Consider the following 27,740-nt stretch of genomic DNA (forward strand, 5'->3'; position numbering starts at 1 on the left):
GTGTCTGTAGGTCCCCAATATCTTTATTTATGAGGTCCATGATGATCCTTTCCATAGCTTTGCAGACCAAGCTAGTCAGGCTTATGGGGCGATAGTTTCCAGGATCCATTGAGGCACCACCTTTATGGAGAGGGACTACTGTTGCTGTACGCCACTCTTTGGGCACATATCCTGTAGTAAGGCTGAGATTGAACAGTAGTTTTATGTTTGGGTTTAGCTCTTCTTGGAGTTCATGTAGGACGCAGCCCGGGACACCGTCTGGTCCCATTGATGCTGTGTTTTTTGCTTTGTTGGCTGGCAGACACATATTAGGACTGCCCTGTGGGTGTAAGTAATATTCCGATGTACATATAGCAGACGCCCATACCTCCCAAACCTTAAGAGCACATCTACTGGGCAGTCCATAAACCATTGGGGGAACACATAGGGACCATATCATTGAACTGTCTCCGATTACCAGGAACGTCCGTGATTGCGAATCAGAATCTAACACAGTCCCAACTAAACCCTCCTAGAACTAGTGATATTAGGAGGAAAGGTGGCGGAATACACGTAATGAATAATGACAACATGTAAGAGTCATAAATAGCATGTACCTCAGACAATGTGTATGAATACATATGTGCTCTGTGTCCGTCAATGAGTCAGGTTAATAGCACCAACCTTCTAAATGTTTCCCTGAGGTCGTTATGCAGTGTCCCTGATTCAGTGTTCATTCTTCCCCATTCGTATGAGAGGTCTGTTAGTGAGAGAAAGCGCATGTTCCACCGACTACCTTAGAAAGTTGATAGAATAATAGGGTTGGGGTTACCACCTGTCCACCTTTGCGAGGGATACTTACTCCCCTTTGGGCAGTTGTGTCCTGCATAATAACTATGTAATTAAGGCAAATGTCCTGTGATTTAGGGCAAAGATTACCTATATTGTCTGTAGTAGTTGCATAAAACAATTATGTTCCTCTGAAACACCTAAATGTTATAGGTAACAGTATAAGCAACTATAATGCTACAAGAGTAACCATTTATTTAGGCAAAACAGTGAAGTACTCCCCTTTCTACTGGCTGTGGGTGTGTTGTCCTGCAAAGTCTGACATCTCTACATACAGGTCCTATAGGGTTACCACCTTTCCAAATGGCCAGAGTGGGACATGTTCTGTAGAAATGTCAGACATTCCAGGACAAAACATACCTACAGCCGTGCATATTACAGGATTACACTTATTTGCACAAATAAAAGCTTAATTTAGTTGCATTTGAATTGCTTATGCTACTTCCTATAACATATAGAAGTGTCATATATAAAATAACTGTTGTATGCAATTATTAATGAAACATAGAATATAATAATGTCCTGTAATCTGGACATGTGCTATGTCTTGATTATTTTCACAGTGTCCCTCGCAAAGTGGGACAGGTGGTAACCCTAAAGTCCCACCTTGGCCAATTGAATAGGTGGCAAACCTATAATAGGTATGCGGTAGCATGACCCATCCGACGGATGGGGCTACCACAACCCAACTACTTGTCTGTAATGCAGGGTCTCAGTTCCCATGTATCAGCCAGATGGGAGCAGAGTGTATGCAGAACACACAAATATGATTAATTATCTGGACAGGCCATTGATTCCATACAGCCAAACGCCATGCCGTCACCTAATGGGCAGCCATTCCTGATACTGTAGTCATGTAGTCCGATGTGATAGGCATCACAAGGTGGGAGCAGATTGTAAGAGGAACACACAAATATGAATGATTCACTGGACAGGCCGCTGATTCCGTACAGTTGAACGCCATGCCGTCGCCTAATGTGCAGCCATTCCCAATACTGTAGTCAGGAGTGGCCTTAGGTAAACTGGTGCCCTAGGCAGAGGGCACAACGGCACCCCCCCACCACACCACCCAGTGCCCCCATCCTGGTCTACCTACACCAAATAAATACTGGTAAAGTGCTCCCACTAAAGCGGTGCCCTTGGCAGCTGCTTAGTTGGGCTATGCCTAAGGCCGGCTATGACTGTATTAATTTATCCGATGTGATAGGCATCAGAAGGTGGGAGCAGATAGTAAGAGGAACACACAAATATGAAGGATTCACCGGACAGGCCGCTGATTCCATACAGTCGAATGCCATGCCGTCGTCTAATAGGCAGCCATTCCTGATACTGTATTCATGTATTCCGATGTAATAGGCATCACAAGGTGGGAGCACATTGTGTGAGTTACACACAAATATGATTGTGTCACTGGACAGGCCGCTGATTCCGTACAGTCGAATGTGATGCCATGGGTGGCCAACCCCTATACTGTAGTCATGTAGTCCAAAGTAATAGGCATCACAAGGTAATATTGTGGTCCTCGCTCACACCCAGGGGTGTGAGTGACAGATGCAAGCACCAATGTTGGTGCCTTATCATGTGTGGGATCGAGTGGGTGTAAGCGTGTTTGGCTACCAGTATGCGAGTATTGCACTGGTTAAGCAATGTAGAGGCTAATCGAGCATAAGAGGCTGTAACCAGAGGATATCATACAGTGCAGTCATTCAACAGTATAAGAATGTATCCCATCATGTAGATGTACATGTTAGTGTTTATGTCCAGCATATAGATACATACATATATAGAGATGTATCAGGAACATACCATGTAGCAACAAAGCATTACAAATGAATGAAATGGGAAACATCAGCTACACCTGTATTATGTAGTGGTGTTGCTCTATGTGATCACAAGACTCCCTCAGACAGATATGTGTCAGTCATACACGCAAATAGTTGTACATTGGCCGTATACATCACTCTGTGCATGTAATGTACATTAACACAACAGTACCTGTCCAATCATTATGTGTGAACAGTACTCTTGCAATGTGTTGTGTGCAACATCATCATCATGGTAAAGGTAAATGGGGTAACCATAGGGGGACTGGTAGTGTTTTGTGTACAATGAGGTCATCCTCCTCACGTGTACCTGGACCATGTAGGAGGGATGTGCATACCAAGATCGTGCGCCTGAGGGACAGGGGTGAGGATAACAGTAGTATGTTATGATTCATATTACAAGGGTTTCATGTGTCTAGTGGGCACGTGTGTGTAATGAACAGCTATGTATAGGGCAGATGGTGTCCTAGGAGCCGAATGGCCTTATGTGTCTGTAGGGGGGGATCAGATATTCGGGAAGGAGTGTAGGTATGGCCGTGGAGGATAGGTAGGAGAACAGAAATGACAGCATACAGGGTTGGTATAAGACACATGTGGGGGGGATACACCCTGGATGGGGATGGGTCTTTGGCATTCAAAAGCCCATGGGAACAGTGGGACGGAGGTCTCCATCCATGGGCAACTGCCACTGCACCTACACAGCTGCAAAGGAGGCAGTGTTGGGGGCTGTCCAGGAGGGGCAGCATCACCCTGTAAATGTGACACTCCACCATTGAACTGGTGTATCTGGCTTCATAACCCCTTAGGGAGCCACCAACACAACACATCCGGGACCGCACAACAGCAGATATGTACCTGTCTAGTCCCACTCCCAAGGGGGACATGCTCCTTCCTCAGTGGTGGTACCACCAGAAGTTGGTGCAGAGCCAACAGAGGTTGATGTCTATGGCTGGGCCCCAGATGTGCTAGTGCCCGGTGCCATGGTCAGCTGAAGTGGGACAGGAGGATCTGCCAGGACCTACCAACCCATTCAGCCTATGGTGTTGTGTTTTAAACCCACATATGGCTTAGTGATAGACAACAGCATACAGGATTACCTATGACAGTTTGCATAGATATCACCAGCAACCCAATGCAACAGATGGTATACATTTGCAGAGGGAGCACAACAGATGCATATATTCTGCATGCCAACTGTAGAATGTGTAGTAGACATGTGACCGCAGCTTTGAACAGTTGCCCATCATTGGCTTGTCACTGGGAATCCCACACAGTGTCAGTCATACCACTGTCTCATGTGACACATGTCCAGTCAGGGATGCAATGGCAGTAATACATCCCTATCATCATGTACTGTCTGCAATCCTCACATCATGCTTCTGCTGTGCACAGACGTGTGTTCAGTGTGTAACACAGGAAACAAATGGTTGCACACACTGACCAGTTCACAGATGGCCCTACAGATGGGGGTCCCTCATGAACAGAGTACTGTAATGTCTGCATTATAACATGCAGAATAGCCATTAACACACACATGTTAAACAGGCAGTAGTCTCAATGCAGCATAGCTACACTTACATGCTGTAGTTGTGTGGCACATCACCCTCCTGTCTTTAGGCTACTTCCCACTGTGGAAAATGATTGAGGTACATCCAGATATAATCTGCGATGCCATGTCAGAATACCACATCCAGGTACCAGTCACAGTGACTGTCATGGCCAGATAATAACATGTTTCCCTAGATAGTGTACTGTGTTTATCATGCGGATGGCTATGGGAACACCATCACAGCTGTACCACATGCAATCAGCTAGAGGAGGACTGCAATAGGTGCAGAGGCCATCATCTGACCATTTCCATCTTTTACACTAGACATGCTGCTGCTGTGCAGGTGTACACCTTCACACCACCAGGGAGTGCGTGTGTGGGACAGGCAATGTACACCAGGCAGGGCTTGGAGTCTTAACCATAAGCATCATCTGCCCCACGCCGAATAGTACAGGGGCAAACTCCTGACTACTCATTACTATTACATGTGCATGACGTTACCACATGTGCCACAAAGGCGACATGTTGCTGTGCTGTAAGAACATGTGTGTAGGTGAGTAAGTGCCATCTGCAGCAGATATAGTAGATATACATTAGGTGTGGCACACATGTCAGTCCACGTGAACGGATGCTATTGTCACCACAACCACACACTAATGGACACACATTGACACCTTTGCCAGGGTGACAAATACACAATGTAACTACTTAGTTTGCCATACCACAGTAATGCACAGGACCACATGCACCACAGGTGATATCTGGAGGTTCTATGGGCTAGGGCATGTGAAAGCGCTTGACAACTGTTGGTATGACAGTGAGGTTTATACTGGGAGTGACTGTGGTTGGGAGCATCACAATCCACATGCAGACACAGGGTGCCAGTACTGGCATGCAGGTATGCATTGCTCCATGGGTGTGTAGTGTTTCGCTGTGCAAGATGGCTGTACAAGGCTGGTTGAGGGGTAATTCTTGCCATCACGTCACCCGGCAATGGTGTGCAGTGCAGGGGTGTAGTGTCTGCAATGTCCCTTACAGATGGGTACTGCATTATCTGGCCTGACATCCTGGTTACCAATGTGTAGGGCTATAGCTTTGCAATGCATGCCATGTCTGTGTTTGATAGTCCTTCACATGGACATTGCATGGGATGTGCATGTCCCACAATACTGTACAGTGACATGTACAGGTGTACCTGGTTTGGCAGACACATGCAGTATACACAGCCTGTTATACCCCGATATGCCAATACTGGCCTGGTGTGGCGAAACCTGCTTATAGTGAGCAGGTCGGCCCTGCACCTGCATGGATAGTATGATACAGGTATTCCGTGGTGTCAGTGACATGGGTCCATACAGGGCACATATGTACAGTATTGTCTGGCCTTAGTGGATCACATTTGATGGCACCACATATGCTGCAGGCATTCAGTGTGGAACATAGTGAAGGCACAATGTCCACATATATGTGCCTATTGTACTGCTGTACAGGGTGCCATGTCCTCTGCAGGCCACTGCAGTCACACCATGCCTACTATCTGTCCTCAATGTGCATGTTACTAGCAACATAGTGGGATATCCTAGGCAAGGTTGTATGTGCATGGCACATGGGTGCGGGACATATACCGGGTACTAGCAGGGTTGCATACTTAGTTCACCAGCCCTTTTGCCAGATGTATGGGTATGGCTTACTAACACAGTGCTGTAGCTGACTGATAGCTGTACTCGTGAGGTGGCCAATGTGTCATAAGATGGATACTATTTAGGAAAACTACAAAACCCGGTCCCAAACATGTCCAATGGTAAGACAATCATGGCCACCTCTACCCAGGTTCTCACAGACAAACACTTGCCATGTCCTGTATAAAAACCCCTACCGTATCACACTGCAGCAACACACATTTAGGGCATGCACTATGGCGAATACTACAAAGCACTGTACTTGTCTCACACAGGCAGACACACACACACACACACACACACACACACACACACACACACACACACACACAGTTGGCATGTCTGGGATTAGAACACCAACCTAACTACTTTACTACACTACAGCATTACGCAGTTACAGAATGCGCTACCGAGATTACTGGGACACAGCACTCCCAGAGGTATATTTGTAGATGGGTGACATCATCAGCCTTGCTAACGGTGGGTATAAGAAATGTATGGAGTGTGAGCAGTATAAAAAGCATTATTCAGTCCTCTAGCAAATGGGGACACACACACATGGCAAGTGTGGGACTAGAACACCGACCTAACTACTTTATTACACTACATTATTACGCAGTTACAGAATGCGCTACCGAGATTATTGGGATACAGCACTCCCAGAGGTGTATTTGTAGATGGGTGACATCATCGGCCTTGCTAACGGTGGGTGCAAGAAATGCATGGAGTGTGAGCAGTATAAAAGCATCACTCAGTCCTCAGGCAAATGGGGACATACACACACGGCAAGTGTGGGACTAGAACACCAACCTAACGACTTTATTACACTACAGCATTATGCAGTTACAGAACGCACTACCGTGATTACCGGGACACAACACTCCCAGAGGTGTATTTGTAGATGGGTGACATCATTGGCCTTGCTAACGGTGGGTATAAGAAATGCATGGAGTGTGAGCAGTATAAAAGCATTACTAAGTTCTCAAGCAAACAGGGACATACACACACGGCAAGTGTGGGACTAGAACACTGACCTAACGACTTTATTACACTACAGCATTACGCAGTTACAGAACACACTACCGAGATTACTGGAACACAGCACTCCCAGAGGTGTATTTGTAGATGGGTGACATCATCAGCCTTGCTAACGGTGGATATAAGAAATGTATGGAGTGTGAGCAGTATAAAAGCATCACTCAGTCCTCAGGCAAACGGGGACACACACACACACGCACGGCAAGTGTGGGACTAGAACACTGACCTAACTACTTTATTACACTACAGCATTACGCAGTTACAGAATGCGCTACCGATATTACTGGAACACAGCATTCCCAGAGGTGTATTTGTAGATGGGTGACATCATCGGCCTTACTAACGGTGGGTATAAGAAATGTATGGAGTATGAGCTGTATAAAAGCATTACTCAGTCCTCAAGCAAACAGGGACAGACACATACACACGGAAAGTATGGGACTAGAACACCGTCCTAGCTACTTTAATACACTACAGCATTACGCAGTTATAGAACACGCTACCGAGATTACTGGGACACAGCACTCCCAGAGGTCTATTTGTAGATGGGTGACAACATCGGCCTTGCTAATGGTGGGTATAAGAAATGGATGGAGTGTGGGCAGTCTAAAAGCAATTTACAGTCCACTGGCAAATGGGGACAGACATACACACACACACACCAGTGGTGGGTTCTGAACACCTGCCTATTTACAGATTACTATTACAATACTACATACTTACGAATCGCGCCACACAGACTACACATGTCAAGGCTGCCATTATGACCATCTGGGAATGCGGACATCAACAGGGAAGCTGGCAGTTAAGATGTACATACCTGTGAACCTGTGTGTTTAAAGTAGGAATCCATCCTGACCTGGAGTAATGCCCATCTGTGGAATGGATGACTACTACCACTATACAGGATTACAATGGCCATGCCCATACACAGAGGCACATAACCGACACAAGGCATCACTGGGCATGCTCACACAGTAGCACAGGGCTATTTGGAATGCACTATGTGTCCATCTACACAAGGATATACTGGGCATGCTCATACACTTTGTAGTACAGGGGGCATGCTCACATACTTAATAGCACAGGGCTGACTGGGATGCGCTCTGATGCTAAACACAGAAGGCCACAGTGGCCATGCTATTACAGGTAGACATAAAGAACACATTGTAATTGGCTCTGGTGTTAGTAGTTGTCATTGTTAGCAGGAATGCTGCTCTACATATAATTGACACCGGTCTTTTACACAACATCTTCTGTCATTCTGGGATGACATGGCTGACAGTAGGCAGGCCTTTGTCACATATCACATACATCCATGATTCAAGGGAGTGTGGATATCACCCAAGTCGCATCCGCCCACACAGTGCTATTCCAAGGCAAATGTCCTAAACACAGGGTAACTCCCATACTCCTACAGGACAACTGCATTGTTTTCTTATGCTAACCAGTGCTAAATGTGTAGCATCCATATTCACAGCAGTTCACTGTAGATCCAACAATGGGGAGTACTGACATCTGTGCAGTGAGGAACACCTGGCTGATGGCTCTGTAGTGCACAATAGCACTACCACCATATACCTCAGAACCTAGCACTACCACCATATACCTCAGAACCAGATATGTGGGCCATAACACAGGTATGGACCACTCCAAGTGGTGTACCCACATACAAAAAGGCCACTCACATGTACTGACCAGTCCCCCCATGAAATGCATCATAGATGAGCCATGTGCAGGACACAGTGTCACATGCTGCATTCTAGGATGTAAACCTCAGACACCATCATGCCCTCGGACCACCAACACGCAACCATACATGTTGTATAACATAGCAGAGTACACCACCATGTGACCCTTGACCTGTGTACTGTACTAAGCTCTACATCAACTGTAGAGAGTACACATGTACTGACACAGTTGCATCATGTGTTACGCAATGCAATGATACCACTGTCTGTGACCATGTCAGCTGTACACATACCAGGGGCCCTCAGTACTTTCCACCATTAGCAAATGACTGTTGCTGTACACCAGTACACACCTTCATGTATGGATATGACATACATGCACCTGCCCTGTGTATGTACATGCCACACACACAACATACCTGTAAATGGCATAGCTGTTGTTGTCCTTTGTGCAAACAGGTGGCTACAGTCATTACACACACACACACATGAAATGTAGGTCCATGGCTGCTGAATGCTAACAGTACATAAGGTGTGATATCAATGTTGACAGAGGTAACATCCCCTCTGTACTGGTCACCCATCATATCATACAAAAGTCCATGTGTCATGTATGTCATTACACATATCCACCAATTGCAATGCATACAAAAAAAACCAAATGTCAGGATTGTAGGACCTACACACCTGTACACGTAGTGTTGTGCTTTCAGATAGCATGCGTGTGCAGTTGCTGATGTATGCAGGTGACGTGTATCCTAGTACATCATGCAGTTGAAATGCAGCCTTAACATTGCCAGCTGTATATGGTGATATGCTAAATGTACAGAAAGATGTACCACAGGTATGGACAGATATGTGGAAATAACTAAGTGGTGGGGCATTTTTGCAGATGGATGTTTGCTGTGGACAGCTCACAGGTGTGTCACAAGTGGTCCTACAATACCCTGTGTAACTGGTAAGCAATGGTTTTGTTAACTGGAGGACATAACACACAACTTAGACAGCGATCAGGGTGACAGCCAAGGTAAATCACCTGACACCTGTTAATAGTTATGACGTCCCTAGTGCATATATCAGCACTGTTGCCACAGAAAGCATCAGTACAGTTTGTAATGCATGCAATACTGCTGTACGTCTGACATACATAACATGAGCTAGGCAAGTCTGAGATTCACAGTACTGGCATGTGTGGTTGCGTGTGTGTCGGTATATGTCACGTATTGTGGGAAATACATTTCAGTTGTTACTCACTCTCCTGTACACTGGTCTACACATCTGTACAGACTGCAATGTAGAAAGCAGGACGTAGGCAGGGGCATGTATCTCACACATGTGAGGTATCTGTATGTGCATGACATAGGTGTATTAATTACTGAATACCACAGTATGTGTATGTAGGGCTGACTGGTCCCTGGGGTGAGGATGTATGTTACCATACTGAACTGATAAGACCCCACCCACCATCCAGGCGATGCATTCTACTATCCGTGTTGATGTCCCTGATCTTAGGCCGTACTGACTACCTCTACATGTGTATTCTCTTTGGCGCATCATGTAGGTGCACAGTACTGTAATGATGATTTGCAGATAGGCAGGAGTCCTTATCCCACCAGTAGCAACTGTGTGCGGGTGTGTGTTACTGTGTCGGTGAATCTGTGAGTGTGTGGGTGTGTTACTGTGTCACTGAATGCATGTGTGTCAATATCTGAGTGTGTGGGTGCAGTTGTGTGTTGGCATCCTGTCATGGGAACGTGCATTACTGATTCCCAATGAGGCATCACAATTCCCACTGGCCTCTACCCTTATAATCAGCTAGACCACTCTCTTACCTCACCACTCCATGTAACTGGACATGTGATGTCACCCTTTATGGATGTCACGTCTGTGGCCACAGTAGCTTAATGCACAGCTATCATGCTCTTGGAACAGTGGACGTGTTTGTAATGTGGGGCATTCTTACTGGTATGTGGCAGCTACACGGTGCATGCTGGTATAGTCATACATACCTGTGAGTAGTCCACATTGACATATGGGACACTAACTGCAAACACTGACATCCACCGTCACATGCAATTAGACCTGAAGAAGGACAGTAGAACATCATGACCAACATACAGTTACTGTTGTTACACAAGACACATACTGTTAATGGTATTGTAGACCCGTCCTACATGGTATATCTGCTGCCTGTCAACAGTCCTCAACAACTGTAAACTACACGTATCTTCCTAGTCTGTTCACCCTGTGCATCAGACCATATGACCATGTCCCTGCACCGATGGTGTGGATGACAGGGATGCAGCACAGACATCATCATATGCACAGGGTGTTAATGCTTGCCGGAGGCCTAGGCTGCACTGTTGTTACACAAGACACATACAGTTAACAGTATTGTACACCTGTACTACATGGTATATCTGCTGCCTGTCAACAGTCCTCAACAATTGTAAACTACACGTATCTTCCTAGTCTGTTCACCCTGTGCATCAGATCATATGAGCATGTCCCTGCACTGATGGTGTGGATGTCAGGGATGCGGCACAGGCATCATCATATGCACAGGGTGTTAATGTTTGCCAGAGGCCTAGGCTGCACCATTGGATGACATCATGTTTGTGGGTTTGGGCCTTTGATCTAATTGGGCATGTGTGGATGTTATGCATGTGTGTGTTACAGTGCCCTACATATGTTTCCAGTGTGTGCGTGTATGTATGCACACAGTTCTGCCATGTATCTGGCCTACACAGGGGTATTATTGACAGCTGCAGACTGTACAGGTGAGGTTATACAGCTCATGGTGTCTGGCCATGGACAAGTGACCTGTGCCTGCCAGGGGTTGCACGGGCACTACCAGGCAGAGGTGCAGATTGGGTACTGTCTGATGTCACTTGTCCACTGGAACCGTGTCCCTGTTGGGACCATCCCGGGCTATGTGCACATGGCCTGCTGTGTCGTGGTGTGGACAGCACAGCACCAGATGCACTGCTGCTGCTACTGCCACTATGGGAGCGGGCATGTGAGGTAGCTCGTACACGTAGACCTGACACAGGTGATGTAGCAGGCCTACATCCACGTGCTCAATGCCTCACTCCTACCAGATGTTCCAACACAGGCAGCTCACTCTCGCAGATTGTCATGCTGTGGTCAAGGACTCCAACCATGTCACCCAACCATCTATTCAAAGCTTTAGCAATCTGCTGTTGAGCATTTACCATTGCCTGGATGTTGTTGTTTATAGAATGGACAGCAGCCCTCTGTAGCCTCTGATCTTCTTTGTTGCACCATTCAACATGTGCCTGCACCTCCATTACAGCCTGAAACATGCGTCTGGTGACACCAGCTGCTGCACTCTGTCATGCAGGAGCATGCTGGCCAGAGGTCCTCCTATGAGCAGCACTGGCCACGTGCCTTGGTGGGGCACCACCAGTCATTTGGCTGACACCATGGTGTGCAGGCACACCTTCCATAGCCCCCATACTTTTCTGTTCCAAGCTACCACGCACCAACTGTCCTTCCTCTATGGCCACTGGTGATGGGGTATGTGCAGGAATGGGATCTGTGTGTGGGGATGAGGGGGATATAGATGGAATGGCAAGCAATGGCACAGTTTCAGCTCCTGACAACTCTGCCTGTGTCTCAATCATATGTTCATCATCACTGCTAGAGTCTGTGGGGACACTAACATCAAATGTACCGCAGGAGGGCAATGCACCTACATCACCTGTGAGGGCAGACAAGAACTGTACATTACAATCTATACAATAGACACACACACAGACACACACATGTGATATGACAGAAGGCATGCAACATGCATGTGATACGGCAGACAGCATGCAGCGCAGACAATAATAGTGGTAGTTATCATACATTCTTGTGTTGCACACAACAGCATACATGTGTCATAGCAGATGGCATGCAAATTACACAATCATAGTAGTAGTTAGCATACATCCCTGTGTTACACCATGTAGATCAGCTCACGTTAACAGTACACCTGCCTGATGTGTCGCATATGACCTTGACAATCACATGTAATATGACATGTGATCTGCTGATGTGTGCAATGACATGCATACATGTTTAACACAATGGTGTCCTGTCAAATATACAGTGGGGTAATGGTGTACCAATGCAGTGTTGTTTGTCCGCCCTACAGATATACTGCACATTTAGCTGATGTGCATGGCCATTGCAGGGAATCATGAGGCGTCTCTAGTGCTATACAGTGTGAGTTACAGACAGGGTTCATAGATATGACTATGTTCAAATACAATACATATATACTGTGGAATGTGACCCACGTCACTGAGGTGTATACACACTAAATCAGGATGTGGAAGTTGTAACACAGGTCACTGATGGGTATACAGATGACACCCCTGCACATCTGCAACCATATTGCTGCTGCCTGGCAACTATGGCCAGACATGGTGAACACGTCGGTACACCATGTCCCACATGACATCTGTGCACCACACACACACACACACACACACACACACACACACACACACACACACACACACACACACACACACACACGAGGAGCTAGTATGACATTGATGTCCAACACCAGCAAGGGGAATGTACTGTATCTGTGGGCTGATGTGAATACTGTACAGGCGACTGCTGTCATGTTGTGACACCCTCAAGATGTTCAACACATCTTATGTGGTGGATTGATGTTACGCCTACACAAGATGTGCACAGGCCTGTAGGATGTCTAGTGTTCCGTATCTACAATATGACCATTATACAAAGGCCATGGTTGAACCATGTCTAGCCATTGTACGACAGGGTGTACACACAAGCACAACACGTCTACTGTGTGTGTTGCTCCATATCTCTGGCCCTCCTCCATGGCCATGTGTGTACATGTGTTGTCCAAATTATTGTGATGGGCATCTATTTCACATGTCTGTGTTTTCCCATATGACATATATGCTCCACTGACAACGGGGTTATGCAGATAAAGGGTGGTATGTGGGATATGTTTTCAGGTTAGGTAGGCAGTGTTGCAGCAAGGCCACTAGATGTCATGGACATGTCAAGATAGCACATCACATTGTGTGACATTCATAGCAGGGCTATGATCCACACCAGTGAATCCTGTGTGCTGGCCATACTCCAGCCCACTGTGTAGTACTGTTTGTATTCACCACATGTGTAGATTTGATCTGTAGTACATCCCTAAAGTGAACAGCACCTCCACCATTGTATACACAGCTGTCCATACATCTGGCAATGACAGTTTGTGAGGATTCATGTCTGTGAGATGATTCACATAGTTTGCAAGTGTTGCACATGGGTAGTCATTGTGATGCATTGCAGGTCTGACCTGTATATTGTGACAGGACCATACATTATGTGTACATGTTGTAAATGGCCACATGGCAGATAGATTTGTGCATTACGGTTCCTGATAAATAATAACACTATCACCTGCAACGGGCTGCTGTCGCAGCGGAACACCAGAGGTACCTAAGTAGGAGCAACACATCAGTATGAGCATAATCCACCCCTGTATAATGGCTACAGGGTGCAATGTGCATAACACATACACCAGTACATTAGACTATACTATGATGTATGCACATGTGTGCATACACAGTGTAGCATACTATAGTATGTGGCATGTGTGTATACATGCCATGCATAAGATGTTACATTGCATATTGTACAGTGACGCATGCAACTATATGGAATATAGTTGTTATAGGTGCAGTACTGACTTACCAGGTAACTCCAGGCTCAGTGGTTGACAGACACCCACCTCCACAATATCGGCTAAGGCTTCTGGATGTGGTTCTGCAGGTGTCCCCAGGTTGGCCAGTAGCTCCTCAGTACATGTGAGTGGGGGCTGGGTTGGTGGTTCACCACCTGTTGCACCTTGTTCCCTGGTGATTGCATTTGCACGCTGTTTTGCCCATCTAATGAGGTCTGTACAGTGTCTGCGCACCTGCTGATATGTGCGGTTGTGGCCACCCACATCATTAACCCTCCTGTGAAGTTCCATCCACAGGGCATCCCGCTGCTGTGCATCCTGTGGCACATGGCTGAACAGGATATCATGATTGTCGAGTAGGTATGGGATGAGGGCCTCATCCTCCAAGCGGGTAAAAGGGGGTAGCCTTGCACGTGGCATACCTTGAAGACATAATGATGGAGACAGGTCACAGTAACTCACAGAGACATACAGAGCTACAGCTGAACATACATGTGTATCGCATTTATTAAGTTTAAATAGTTGTATTTGCAAACCTACATGACACTGACGTGTTTGTATCACACACATGTGACACTCAATGTTGAGTGGATATTATCACCATATATGTGTGTGTGTGTGTCACCTGATTACATTACTCATACTCCATGTGGTTGCTGTCTTGATGTGGGCATGTCTGTTTGTCTGTACTGGTGTTCCTACCTATCAGCACATGGCTGGATGTGCCCACATTAATGCAGTCGACCTTGATGCTGTATATATGTCACATATAAAGACTTACACTGCCTTAACAGACATGACCTGTGACCCTGCAGACTTGCTCACATAAGCTTTTACATGTATGTGTTCTGCCATATACATCTACATGGCATTATAAGCGATTCAACATCCTGCCATGTATCACCTGTGTTGCACATGTGATACAAATGGGACACTGGCTAGCCAGATGGTATTTACAGGGATGGATATCAACTATAGCATGTACAGTCAAAGTCAACTAGTCGGCTATATGCCATGGGCCATGTATGAATCTAGGATGAAAGGTTACCTGGCAGTAGCTGACAGGTAGGTCTGTGGGACCAGGTGGAGCAGTGCCACATTACTGATCCACAGGGTTAATGATACATTTACCATGCGCTACTATGCGGTCATCACACCATGTCTGATAGGGGAGTGATGTGCAGCTTTGAAGGACAGGAATGCATAGTATGGCAGGACTATGTCAAGTGTATGGGACAAGGATCTGTCCAGCATGTGGAAGGTGGATGTCCATGAAGTATGTATTCGGGATCAGGACGAGTACGTGTAGCATGTCCAACATCACTTGGTTGGGCATGGATTTATTCAGGGTATGCATCATGCTACATAGTGGAGATGGGGAATGGGAAGGCTGGTATCGGCCATCTGCACATGGCCAATACCCCTTAAAGGAAATATGTGATCTGATATGGGTCACTTGAGTGTTGTGTATGGCTGGACAATGATCTCTAAATTCATGAATGGCACCCTATCATTATTAGGGTTGCCACATATGACTACCTGACAGGTGTGGTGACATAGCTATCACAGAAAAGGCAACTGCCCAGCTGCTTCCCTCACACACAAGTGCCCATTATGTTGACCGCTGCCTTGGTGGTAGTTCATGTGTACAGGGTTATTAACATAGGGGTGACAATGCAATATGTAGCTGTCAGATTGTGGCCATATGTCACACACACCTCACCCACAAAGCCCCTTCTGTATGTTGTCCACAACACTCCTGAGTCAGCTATTGCTCCTAGGTCATAGTCATTCACATACTTCAATAGGCAGATGCCTTCTGTTTGTCTGTGAGGTATGGACTACAATGAGGGGGAATAAAATTCATTAACCCTGACATACTGTAGCTGCCACTGGTGTGATGATCATGTATTATTCAGACACCTTCTGTAGTGTTGGTTTTGCCAGCAGTCCTGTTGCAAAACACTCCTGTGACATAGGAATGTACATCTAGTATACCGAGTGTAGGTGGTGCACAGTATGGGTAATGATGTCTTATGACCTGGCAAGGTTATGATATGCAGTGTGACATCAACCATACTGTCATCTACATCTGTACTGCTGACATCAATTAATTAATCAAGGTTCATGGCCTTCCAGACCAGACTCAGCAGGGTAGTAGTAAAGTACTTCCCATTATCAGTGGTGTCTCCCCCTTTGTGGGTTGTGATACCTGTTGGTGTGCACCATTCAGTGTGTACACAACCTGACATGGAGCTATGTTTTACATGATGTGTACGTGGAGAGCATCTTGTTTTGCCATATGTGTATGATACAACCTGTGATGTGGACAGGTCCCATGCAGCCTGAGTGCAGCTTGTACCTGCATAGTTGTGGATACAGGGTCCCTGTGGTGTACATGGATATATGCTTGTGTACCTGTTGGGGGGAGGGGGCCATGTGTTTATGTTATCCAAGACCCTATCTGGATTATGTATTCATGCTAAGCACTTGTTCAAGACTTGTAAGCACTACGCAAGCTAATAATTGCTATAGCACTCAATCTTCCTCATTACCTAGAGGTAAGGGTGAACAGGTTTTGTACACACTTTCTAAACTTGCTTAGAGTAATTTAGCTCTTGTACTCACTTTCCTCACTTATCTAGGTGAATGCAGTTCTATATTCAGGCATGTCCAAGAGTCAACTGCCAGTGTTCTCACTTGTCTATCTGATGAATCTGGACATCTTGAGGCAATGTACACATTACCACATGTACACAGACAAGCCTCTCCATCTACCACCCAACACTACAACCTGTGAGAGATGCACTCATCAAGTCAAACTGGAGGTAAAGGTCTCTCCAACCAAGCCTGACCCTGACTGTCATGTGGAGAAGGTAAACATTCGCACAACACCACACTCATCACATAAGTCTCATTGAATCTACCCCACCATTAACTGGGAAAACTACTCATGTACCAACACATTAGCTCAACAGTTTCTGGAATTCATAAACACCAATGCCCTGACTCAACATATCCACACACCCACCAGGGGCAACAATATCCTAGACCTAGGCATTACCAACATGAGTGACTGGTGCTCCACACGTGAAGCCAAATCCTTGTTGGTCCTATCAGAACATGAGCTGAACACCGTTGATATCCACATCCCGCCCCCACTCCCCATTAAGGGAACCACAGTATAATATGTCTACAAGGCCAACTACATGCTTCTTAAGACAGACATGGTGGACGTCATGACACTCATGCAGATGGACAGTACTGTTACAACTGCTGAATCCTACACAAATGCACTCTACAAGCACTTACATGAGTGCAAGTTTTGTGCTATCCCAAACAGAACCAGGACGCTATACTCCTAATTAACGAAACCAATCTGGTGGTCCCCTGTCATAAACAAAATGTACTACAGGAGGAAGACACTGTTGCAAATGAGAGTACAATCCCATGTGTGGAGGAGCTCCCTGGCCAGCCTCAATAAGAAGGTGAGATCCCTTATAAGATCCTCCAAAGCTAGCTATGAAAACTAAAATGCAACTAATACCAACAACAACCACAAAGCATTCTATAGCTATGTCACATATCTTGATGTCAACAACCAGGTCTGCTCTGAGTTACAGCACAAAGGCACGAACATTACAGAAACAACTGATATTGGCAACATCCTGGCAGATCCCTCTCAAAGCTGCACACTCTAAAGGCAATATCACAGCATCCATGGGACCGGACAACGTCCCAGGCTGCATTTTACACGAACTTCAGAACGTACTGTCTCCCCACCTACGCACCATGTTCAATAATAGCCTCACATCGGGCATAGTGCCCCCTGAATGGCGCACAGCAACAGTTATCCCACTCCACAAACGTGGCACCACAATGGACCACAGGACCTATTTCCCTATAGGCCTGACTAGCCTGGTCTGCAAGGCTATTGTGCACATCATGGATCATATTCACAGAGACATTGGGTAACTCCAAACCTTTGACCCCTCCCTGTTTGGCATTGTTAAGGGCGGACCATGCCTCCTAAAACTGGTGGGCTTCTTAGAGACAGTTACCAAGGCATTAGATGAGGGTAAGGAGGTCCACACAGCCTACCTAGATCTCTCATAGGCTTTCAACACCATTCCTCCTTCTGGTATTATCAACATACCCATCCACCTGAACATTAATCCCTACATCATGTGATGGTTTGCAAAGTGGCTCACGGACAGAACCCACACAGTGGGAGTTGCATACCCTAGGTCTGACTGTATACCAGTTACAAGTGGCGTCCCCCAGGGCTCAGTCCTAGGACCCCTTATGTTAGGTATATACTTCTCTGATGTACAGACAAGCACAGGAGGGCTTTGGCTGAAAAGGTTTGCAGACGACTGCAAACTAGGGGACATAATTGTTTCCCCAGCTGTTACAGACACCCTCTGGAAGGGTCGCACTGAGATGGATACCTGGTGTTAATATCATGGCATCAAGCTGAATGCCTAAAAGTGCATAGTCATCTCCTTTGGATATAACTAATTACCCGCAGACTACTACATAGGTGCTAGTTCCCTACATACAGAAAAGGTAATAAGGGATCCGGGAACCCCAGTAGATAGCAATCTCTCCTTCGATACCCATAATGACAAGGTGGTTAGAATATCCTTCTACATGGCCCCCCTAATCTCTAATGGGTTTACATCCAGATCAAAGGAGGCCATTGTGACTCTACAGATGACATATTAGACCCATTAAAGGATACAACAGCCCATTTGGGATATACCTTACAAGACAACTGCAACAGCTTGAAGACCACACCAGTACCACACCAAGAGGATTACTGACCTCAAACAGATGACCTATGCAGCCCAACCTAAGAAACTCCAGCTGTACTCCATTGCATACCGCATACTCACAGGTGATCTCTGTTTGACATACAAGGCCCATGTCCAACCCTGTATTGCTGGATATGCTCCACGTAAACAGAGGCCCCTGAGAGCCACATGCTCTAGGGATATACACCTAACCACAATGATGAGTAGGACGTGCTGGATGGATAGATTCCTGACCCGGACACTCTCCATGCTTTGGAACATGATTCCAATGTACATCAGGCAGGGCCCCTCACTAGCACTCTTCAAGGGAAACCTTGACGTGTGGATGGGAGACAGACATTTTTATTTATTTTTATTTTTATTTTACATTTGTTAACCGAGAGGGTCCGACTGGACACAGGTCCATTTTCAGCGGAGGCCCGGGGATAAAAGCTCCATGTTACACTCTTAGCAATTATGCAGTTCTAAAGACGTTTTACGAACAAATTTAGGTGTTACATTATTTAGAGTAGTACAAAAATGAAAATTCCACAGTATATAATACATTTGTTAGAAGTAATAAGTAGTAGAAAATTAACAAGAATTTTTTTTTTTATATTCTCATTCACAATAAATTAGCATTTATAGAGACATAGATACATATATATATATATATATATATATATATATATATATATATATATATGGTTCCCATTCAAAAGCCTGAAACATCATAAGCCTGAAAATCAAAATCCTGAAACCAAAAGCCTGAAAATTCAGAATCCTGAAAACTCAAAATCCTGAAGCTCAAAATCCTGAAAGCCCAAAATCCTGAAACTCAAAATCCTGAAAACACAAAATAGACATACTGATGTCATTGTGGCTTTGCTATTGTTAGCCCTGTGGTGTTAGGTCATGCGTTGGGGTCAGGTAAGTGTGCGGTTGGTTTTATGTTAGGGTTAGGGGCGGTTTAAGTGAGTTAGGGTTAGGGAGCAGGTTAGGCATGTATGCAATAGTGACAGAAATTAGGGTTAGGGGCGGTTTAAGTGAGTTAGGGTTAGGGCGCAGGTCAGGTGAGTGTGCGATAGTGACGGACCTTAGGGTTAGGGTTAGGGTCAGTTGGTAGATATTGCTGTCTTTGTATTGGAATATTAGCATTATTTGTTTTTTCAGGATTTTGAGTTTCAGGATTTTGGGCTTTCAGGATTTTGGGCTTTCAGGATTTTGAGTTTTCAGGATTCTGAATTTTCAGGCTTTTGGTTTCAGGATTTTGATTTTCAGGCTTATGATGTTTCAGGCTTCTGAATGGGAACCATATATATATATATATATATATATATATATATATATATATATATATATATATATATATACACATATACATATGTTGATGACCACACATCAAGAATGTAGATATTGAAGTAAGACCAAGATGAGAATATGAAGTTCTCTGATAAGGTTATACCTTTCTCAGATACAGATTATAGCCTATATCAGGTAGAGATTTTAGTATTGTAGTGAACAGGTGATGGTATGTTTTATCCTATTGTAATGATGCTGAGTTTGGATGAAAAGCAAGGATATTAGTAGGGCTATGTAAGGAAAATGTCAGAGAGAAGCAGAATCTTTGCAACTGTGTAAAGTTATTGTTTACCCTGGGGAGTAGCAAGAGCAGAGCCAACTGTTTAAATAATGGGATTTCAGGAGGTGTTTGAATTGGGTACTCGAAGAAGTGGTAGTTATGTGGCTTGTAAGTGAGTTCCAGTTTTGGGCTATTGTGCAGGCAAAGAGAGATTTTCCTGCTTCATTTTTATGTCTGATTACATGAATGAGGTTTTGGCTGCTGGATCTTAGGGCTCTAGAGGAGTTGTGGGGCTGAATTAGTAGCTGGAGTGCCGGTGTTTTCTCAGGTTAGTAATAAAGTTTATGTGCTGCTGTGGCTTGTTGAAGACGTAGTAGCTGAGGAAGCTCCAGCCACTTGAGTTGCATTAGTGAATGACAATGATGGGACCTATTTGTGGAGTCTGTAGCAAACTTGGCAATCTTGTTGTAATACGATTCCATTTTGCGAAGTTCAGTAAGGTGAAGATTAGTTAGGATAGGGGAGACATAAAGGATAGAGAGGAGGTGGGTTCTAGCAATAGTAGCTTTTGTCTGTTTAGTCATGAACTTTTTATTTCTATAGAGGAGTCCTAATTTTCTGTTCACTTTTTTGATGGTTTGCGCTATGTAGATATCAAATTTCAGGTGATTATCAATCTCTACTCCTAGTAGTTTTGTGTTCTTGGTTGGCGTGATTTGAATATTATTTTTTGAGTTTATGATGAGGCTATAGTTTGGGTTAGATGATCTGCCAGGGGTAAATAGGATTAGTTTTGTTTTCTTGGGATTTAGAAGTAGTTGTATGTTCGAAAACCAGGTTTCGGCTAGAGTAAAGTTCTTTTGGGTAAGGGTATGTAGTTCCATTATGCTGGGGGCAGCACATATTATGGTGGTGTCATCAGCATATTGTACTACTGAGACAGTGGGCAGGGAAGAGGAGATGTCATTAGTGAAAAGAGAGAACAACAGTGGGCCAAGGATTGATCCTTGGGGAACTCCTATGGATACTGGTAAGAGGGGGGACAGCTTTTCTTGCCAGAGGACTGCTTGTTGGCGTTCTGATAGGTAACTGTTGAACCATAGTATAGTGGAGGAGCATGTGTTTAGTCTAGATAGAGCTTTGAGGAGCATATTGTGATTAACCATGTCAAAGGCTTTTGATAAGTCCCGGAAAATGGATGATACGAAAAGACCTTTGTTTCTGTAGTGGTTGACTGTATTGGTGTAAGATAGAAGAGCGGCAGTTGTACTATGGGAGGGTCTAAAGCTATGTTGGGAATTGGATAGTAATTTGTTTTGTTGGAGATGCTGCATAAGTTGTAAGTGAACAACTCTTTCTAAAATTTTTGATAAGGGTGATAGTATGCCTATAGGGTGATAGTTGGTCAGCACTAAGGAGTTGCCTCCTTTGTGCAGAGGAACAATGTGGGAGGTTTTCCAAAGGGTAGGTACTTTGTGTTCAGAAATTGACCTATTTATGAGAATTGACACTGGGTAAGATATGGCCTCTGCTGATATTTGAAGGAAATCTGCAGGAAGTTTATCGACTGCTAGTGTAGTTGGTTTTAGCTTCTTAAGGAGGTTTGAAATCATTTTAGTGGACACTGGATGAAGGGAAAAGCTAGAGGCATTTTTTTTGTATTACTTTCGGTTGTAGTGGATGATTGTGTTGGAGTGCCATTATTTTTTTGGGTATTAGCTAGGTTTTGTACTGTTTCTGTGAAGAATTTATTAAATTGTGTTGGGATATTGTCCTGGCTATTTGGTAACACAGGGGTAGGGGTGGATGCTTTCCCAGGGTGTAGTAAGGTGTTTATGGAGGCCCAGAATTTTTGGGGGTTATGGGTATATTTTTCTTGTAGTTTTTTATAATAGTTGGACTTGTCAAGTTTAATTAGCCTTTTGGCTTTATTACGTAGTTCTATGTACTTTTGCTTAGGGTAGTATTTTTATCTTTATGAGATGCAATCCAGATTTTGTCCCTTTCTTTCATTGTACTTTTTGTCTCTTTGGTTAGCCATGGGGCATGGTATGTTTTTGGTCTAATAGTTCTAGAGGGTGCGTGATAGTCCAGGATTTGTAGGAAGGTTGAGTTAAAATACTGTACTGCTTCATTGAGAGGTAGGTGCTTGAGGGGGAACCAATTGCAACAACTTAGTGCCTTATTAAAGTCATTGGTTATGAAGTTTCGTTTATTATGTATTACTCTAGGAATAGGTAGGTTGGGGAGATGGTGGGATCTGTTCCTGATTAGGTAGGTGGGTTGATGGTCACTTAGACTATCAGGAAAACAGCCTGCTTGTTGTACAAAAGTGGGGTGGGATACCAGAATCCAATCCAAAATGGATTGATGTTTAGTTGTTTTGTCAATTCTGGTGGGGGTAGTAATTATTTGGGTGAACCCATGGAGGTTGATGTGATCCGAGGGATGGTGTTTGGAGCAGTTGATCCAGTCAATGTTAAAGTCACCTAGTAGTGTGGTTTCGTAGGGGAGGGAGTGTGAGAACCAATTTAACAGGTTTTCCATTATAGGAATGTTATTACCTGGTGGGAGGTAGGCACCTGCAATGAATATATGTTTGTTTGTGTTTAGTTTAAGTTTAGCAAGGATAAGTTCTATCTTGTTGAATTATTCGTTATTATGTTCAACTAGTTCTAGGGTGAGGTGATTTTTAAATAGAATTGCAACCCCTCCACCCTTTTTCCTATTCGTATGATATCATAACCTGGGGCTATGATCTCATTATTTTGGTGATCAGGTTTGAGCCATGTTTCAGTTAATACCACAATGTCAGGTTTATACAAGGCTAATAAGGCATGCAGGTCAGGAATTTTGTTCAGTACGCTTCTAACATTTATATTTAGAAATAGGAGAGATGATTTGGGTTTGTAGAAGTGGGGATTTGGTAACTGTATTTCAGCTTTTTCTGCTGGGATGGGACCAGGGTGTTAGTGTATGTCTCCACAGCAGGAGAGTTTTTGCAGTAGGTTTAGGTAGAGTTTGGCTAATTTATCAAGAATTTTAGATAGCTTGTGTGAGGTGTGAGGGTTAGTTTTGAATAATAACTTATTGTAGAAGAGGGATGGGGTTTGAAAGGAGGTAGTGTTGTGGTTTGGTATGGGAAAGGTTTTTGGTTCTGTTTGCCATGGGGGTAGAAAAGTGATATGTAGTTGGGTGTGGTAGGAGGAGAGTATAGAGAGTAGAAGTAGGATGGAGATAGTTGATGGGTAGAGTAGCATTTGTAGTTGACGGGTTTTTTTTCAACCTGTACATGTTATTAGATTTGGTGAGGATAATTTCTATTTAGGGAGTGTACTAGTGTGTGTGTACTAGGTGATATGCTTGGGTGCATTAATAAGGGTGTGGTGGTTATAGTTTATGTTGTAGTTGAGTGGTGGGATGTAATTGGATAATTGTGAAGGTGTGAATTGCTGGTGGGTGTGGTGTTTAGCTATAGGTTTGAGTGATCCAGGGGTGGGTGGGAATGGGGGTAGGGTAGGGGAGTGAAGTGAGCCCAAGCGGTAGCGAGGGTGAATGGAGCAGGTTAGCACTGTCGTGGAAGAGGCAGGGTGATAGCAAGAAACAATCAGTGAAAGGGCTTGCAGGAGGACAGAGCTAAGTTTATATAGGAATAAGACTATATATTCTTTCTTTTATGCACAAGGCTATGGAGGAGGGTTTAGCATACGCGAAGCAGGACACAAGCCTAGGGAGGGGGGAAAATGATCACTAACCTGTGAGTGAGGCTAGGGAGCTGAGTGGGGGGAGAGAAGAGGAAGAGGGGATTACTGGGTTAGGGTTAGGTGAGAGACAGTCTGTGTGGTTGGATAAGACAGTATGGAGAGAATATAGAGACAGTAGTATGAGGTAGTGAGAGACTGTGTGGATGAAGAAGATAGTGTGTAGAGAGGGAGCAGAGAGTAATAAGAGATAAGGGCAATACCAGTAGTAGCTTTAGTGGAGAGATAGGGAGCTGACAGAAAAACATGGCTGGTCAAGTGGGTACGGGGTAGAAGGACAAGTAACGAATCTAGATGAGAGGTGGGATATGCAGAGATGTGTTGTAGCTGACCAGGTACCTAACAATATCAAAACATACTAGTAGGCTAGGAGGATTGGTTAAATGTTATGTACATAATACATACTTTGCTTTGATTTAATAGCACAGTTGCTGGAGAGGATACCACAGAAGTCAGGACTCAAGGGGAGTGGGTATTCTTCTTTTAGTTGGCTCGGGTGTGTGAAACCTTAATATTGAATACCAAGGACTTTGCTTTGATTTAATAGCACAGTTGCTGGAGAGGATACCACAGAAGTCAGGACTCAAGGGGAGTGGGTATTCTTTTTTTAGTTGGCTCGGGTGTGTGAAACCTTAATAATGAATACCAAGGACTTTACTTTGATTTAATAGCACAGTTGCTGGAGAGGATACCACAGAAGTCAGGACTCAAGGGGAGTGGGTATTCTTCTTTTAGTTGGCTCGGGTGTGTGAAACCTTAATATTGAATACCAAGGACTTTGCTTTGATTTAATAGCACAGTTGCTGGAGAGGATACCACAAAAGTCAGGACTCAAGGGGAGTGGGTATTCTTCTTTTAGTTGGCTCGGGTGTGTGAAACTTTAATATTGAATACCAAGGACTTTGCTTTGATTTAATAGCACAGTTGCTGGAGAGGATACCACAGAAGTCAAGATTCAAGGGGAGTGGGTATTGTTCTTTTAGTTGGCTCGGGTGTGTGAAACCTTAATATTGAATACCAACGACTTTGCTTTGATTTAATAGCACAGTTGCTGGAGAAGATACCACAGAAGTCAGGACTCAAGGGGAGTGGGTATTCTTCTTTTATTTGGCTCGGGTGTGTGAAACCGTAATATTGAATACCAAGGACTTTGCTTTGATTTAATAGCACAGTTACTGGAGAGGATAACACAGACATCAGGACTCAAGGGGAGTGGGTATTCTTCTTTTAGTTGGCTCGGGTGTGTGAAACCTTAATATTGAATACCAAGGACTTTGCTTTGATTTAATAGCACAGTTGCTGGAGAGGATACCACAGAAGTCAGGACTCAAGGGGAGTGGGTATTCTTCTTTTAGTTGGCTCAAGTGTGTGAAACCTTAATATTGAATACCAAGGACTTTGCTTTGATTTAATAGCACAGTTGCTGGAGAGGATACCACAGAAGTCAGGACTCAAGGGGAGTGGGTATTCTTCTGTTAGTTGGCTCGGGTGTGTGAAACCTTAATATTGAATACCAAGGACTTTGCTTTGATTTAATAGCACAGTTACTGGAGAGGATACCACAGAAGTCAGGACTCAAGGGGAGTGGGTATTCTTCTTTTAGTTGGCTCAAGTGTGTGAAACCTTAATATTGAATACCAAGGACTTTGCTTTGATTTAATAGCACAGTTGCTGGAGAGGATACCACAGAAGTCAGGACTCAAGGGGAGTGGGTATTCTTCTGTTAGTTGGCTCGGGTGTGTGAAACCTTAATATTGAATACCAAGGACTTTGCTTTGATTTAATAGCACAGTTGCTGGAGAGGATACCACAGAAGTCAGGACTCAAGGGGAGTGGGTATTCTTCTTTTAGTTGGTTCGGGTGTGTGAAACCTTAATATTGAATACCAAGGACTTTGCTTTGATTTAATAGCACAGTTGCTGGAGAGGATACCACAGAAGTCAGGACTCAAGGGGAGTGGGTATTCTTCTTTTAGTTGGCTCAGGTGTGTGAAACCTTAATATTGCATACCAAGGACCTGGCCAGCTTGTGCACACAACCGCAATAGGGGTATAGAAGTCACAGTACCCCGGGAATCACTGCAGTGGCTCTGCTGGACATAGGCACAGGGAACTAATGGCTCTGCCGTTCTGAGGCACAGGGAACCAACCTATGGGGGTGGTGAAAGCCAGCACCCTCTAGCTAGGCTTACAAATACCCTTGGTAAGACACCGAGTACCTAACTTTGCAGATATTACATGTCTTATGTGCATGGATAGTTAAATAGCTCTTCCATTTTACTTTGCTATTATGCTGATAAACTGTCGGATGACTTAAAGACATATGTGTCCTGTTATTGTGTATTGTAAATGCCAATAGACATAACTAATGTTTGCCTAACATTACAGTAATGCTATGTAGCTTGTAATACATATCTGCCTACAATACTGTACATTACACAGTTATTGGCACAATATCCCACAATGCAAATCATAATTGCACAGTGACCCAACCTTCCACAAGTTATTCTCTGTAATACACCCATACATATGGCTACAGTTACAGTATATCAACATATACTATCCCCTGTTATAGCACATACTTGTTAGACCAGCCCTGCCAATGACATTGGCTGGTGAGGAGTATTTCTATTCAAAGCCCTTATATAGCATTCCTTGTTGTGTATGTGGTGTTTGCCTTGTGACCTACAGCAATACACACAAATACTACAAGCGTTACTATGCTCAACAATACATCACTACAAGATAACTGTTTCCACTATATGTATTGTGTGCATTTTAAATACTACAGAAAGGTACTACATACACAGACATAATGACTGTTCTACATACCTTATTAGTAACCCGAGGTGTCGTTAACTGTTGAGTAAATCCTTTTCAGTTTGTGTTTCAATGTTCTTTGTAACATTCCGCTGGTATATACGGATGGTTTGAATGTGTGATACACACATCCTTTTCTAGTTACATATCAGTAACACGTGGTATCCTGTCCACCAATTGCTGTTCCAAAGTAGTTAATTAGATACACATCAGCTGTGCAGCTACTCCATTAGCCGATACCATGGCAACAGTGGTGTATAACTGAGTACTCCTTTTGGGCGTTGTCTGTTTGCCTTACTTTTGAGGAAAATGACCTGGATGTGTTGTTTGCAATATATTTCAACAGCTATATGGAGACACACAGAGATATATTAGCTTCATGACTCCCGTGGACTGTGTGTAATGGCTAGATGATTTAGTTCTACATGTGAGTACAGCTGTTA

The sequence above is a fragment of the Protopterus annectens genome, chromosome 11.part0 (assembly GCF_019279795.1).
Source record: "Protopterus annectens isolate FY-2018-M chromosome 11.part0, PAN1.0, whole genome shotgun sequence".
NCBI classification, from domain to species: domain Eukaryota; kingdom Metazoa; phylum Chordata; order Ceratodontiformes; family Protopteridae; genus Protopterus; species Protopterus annectens.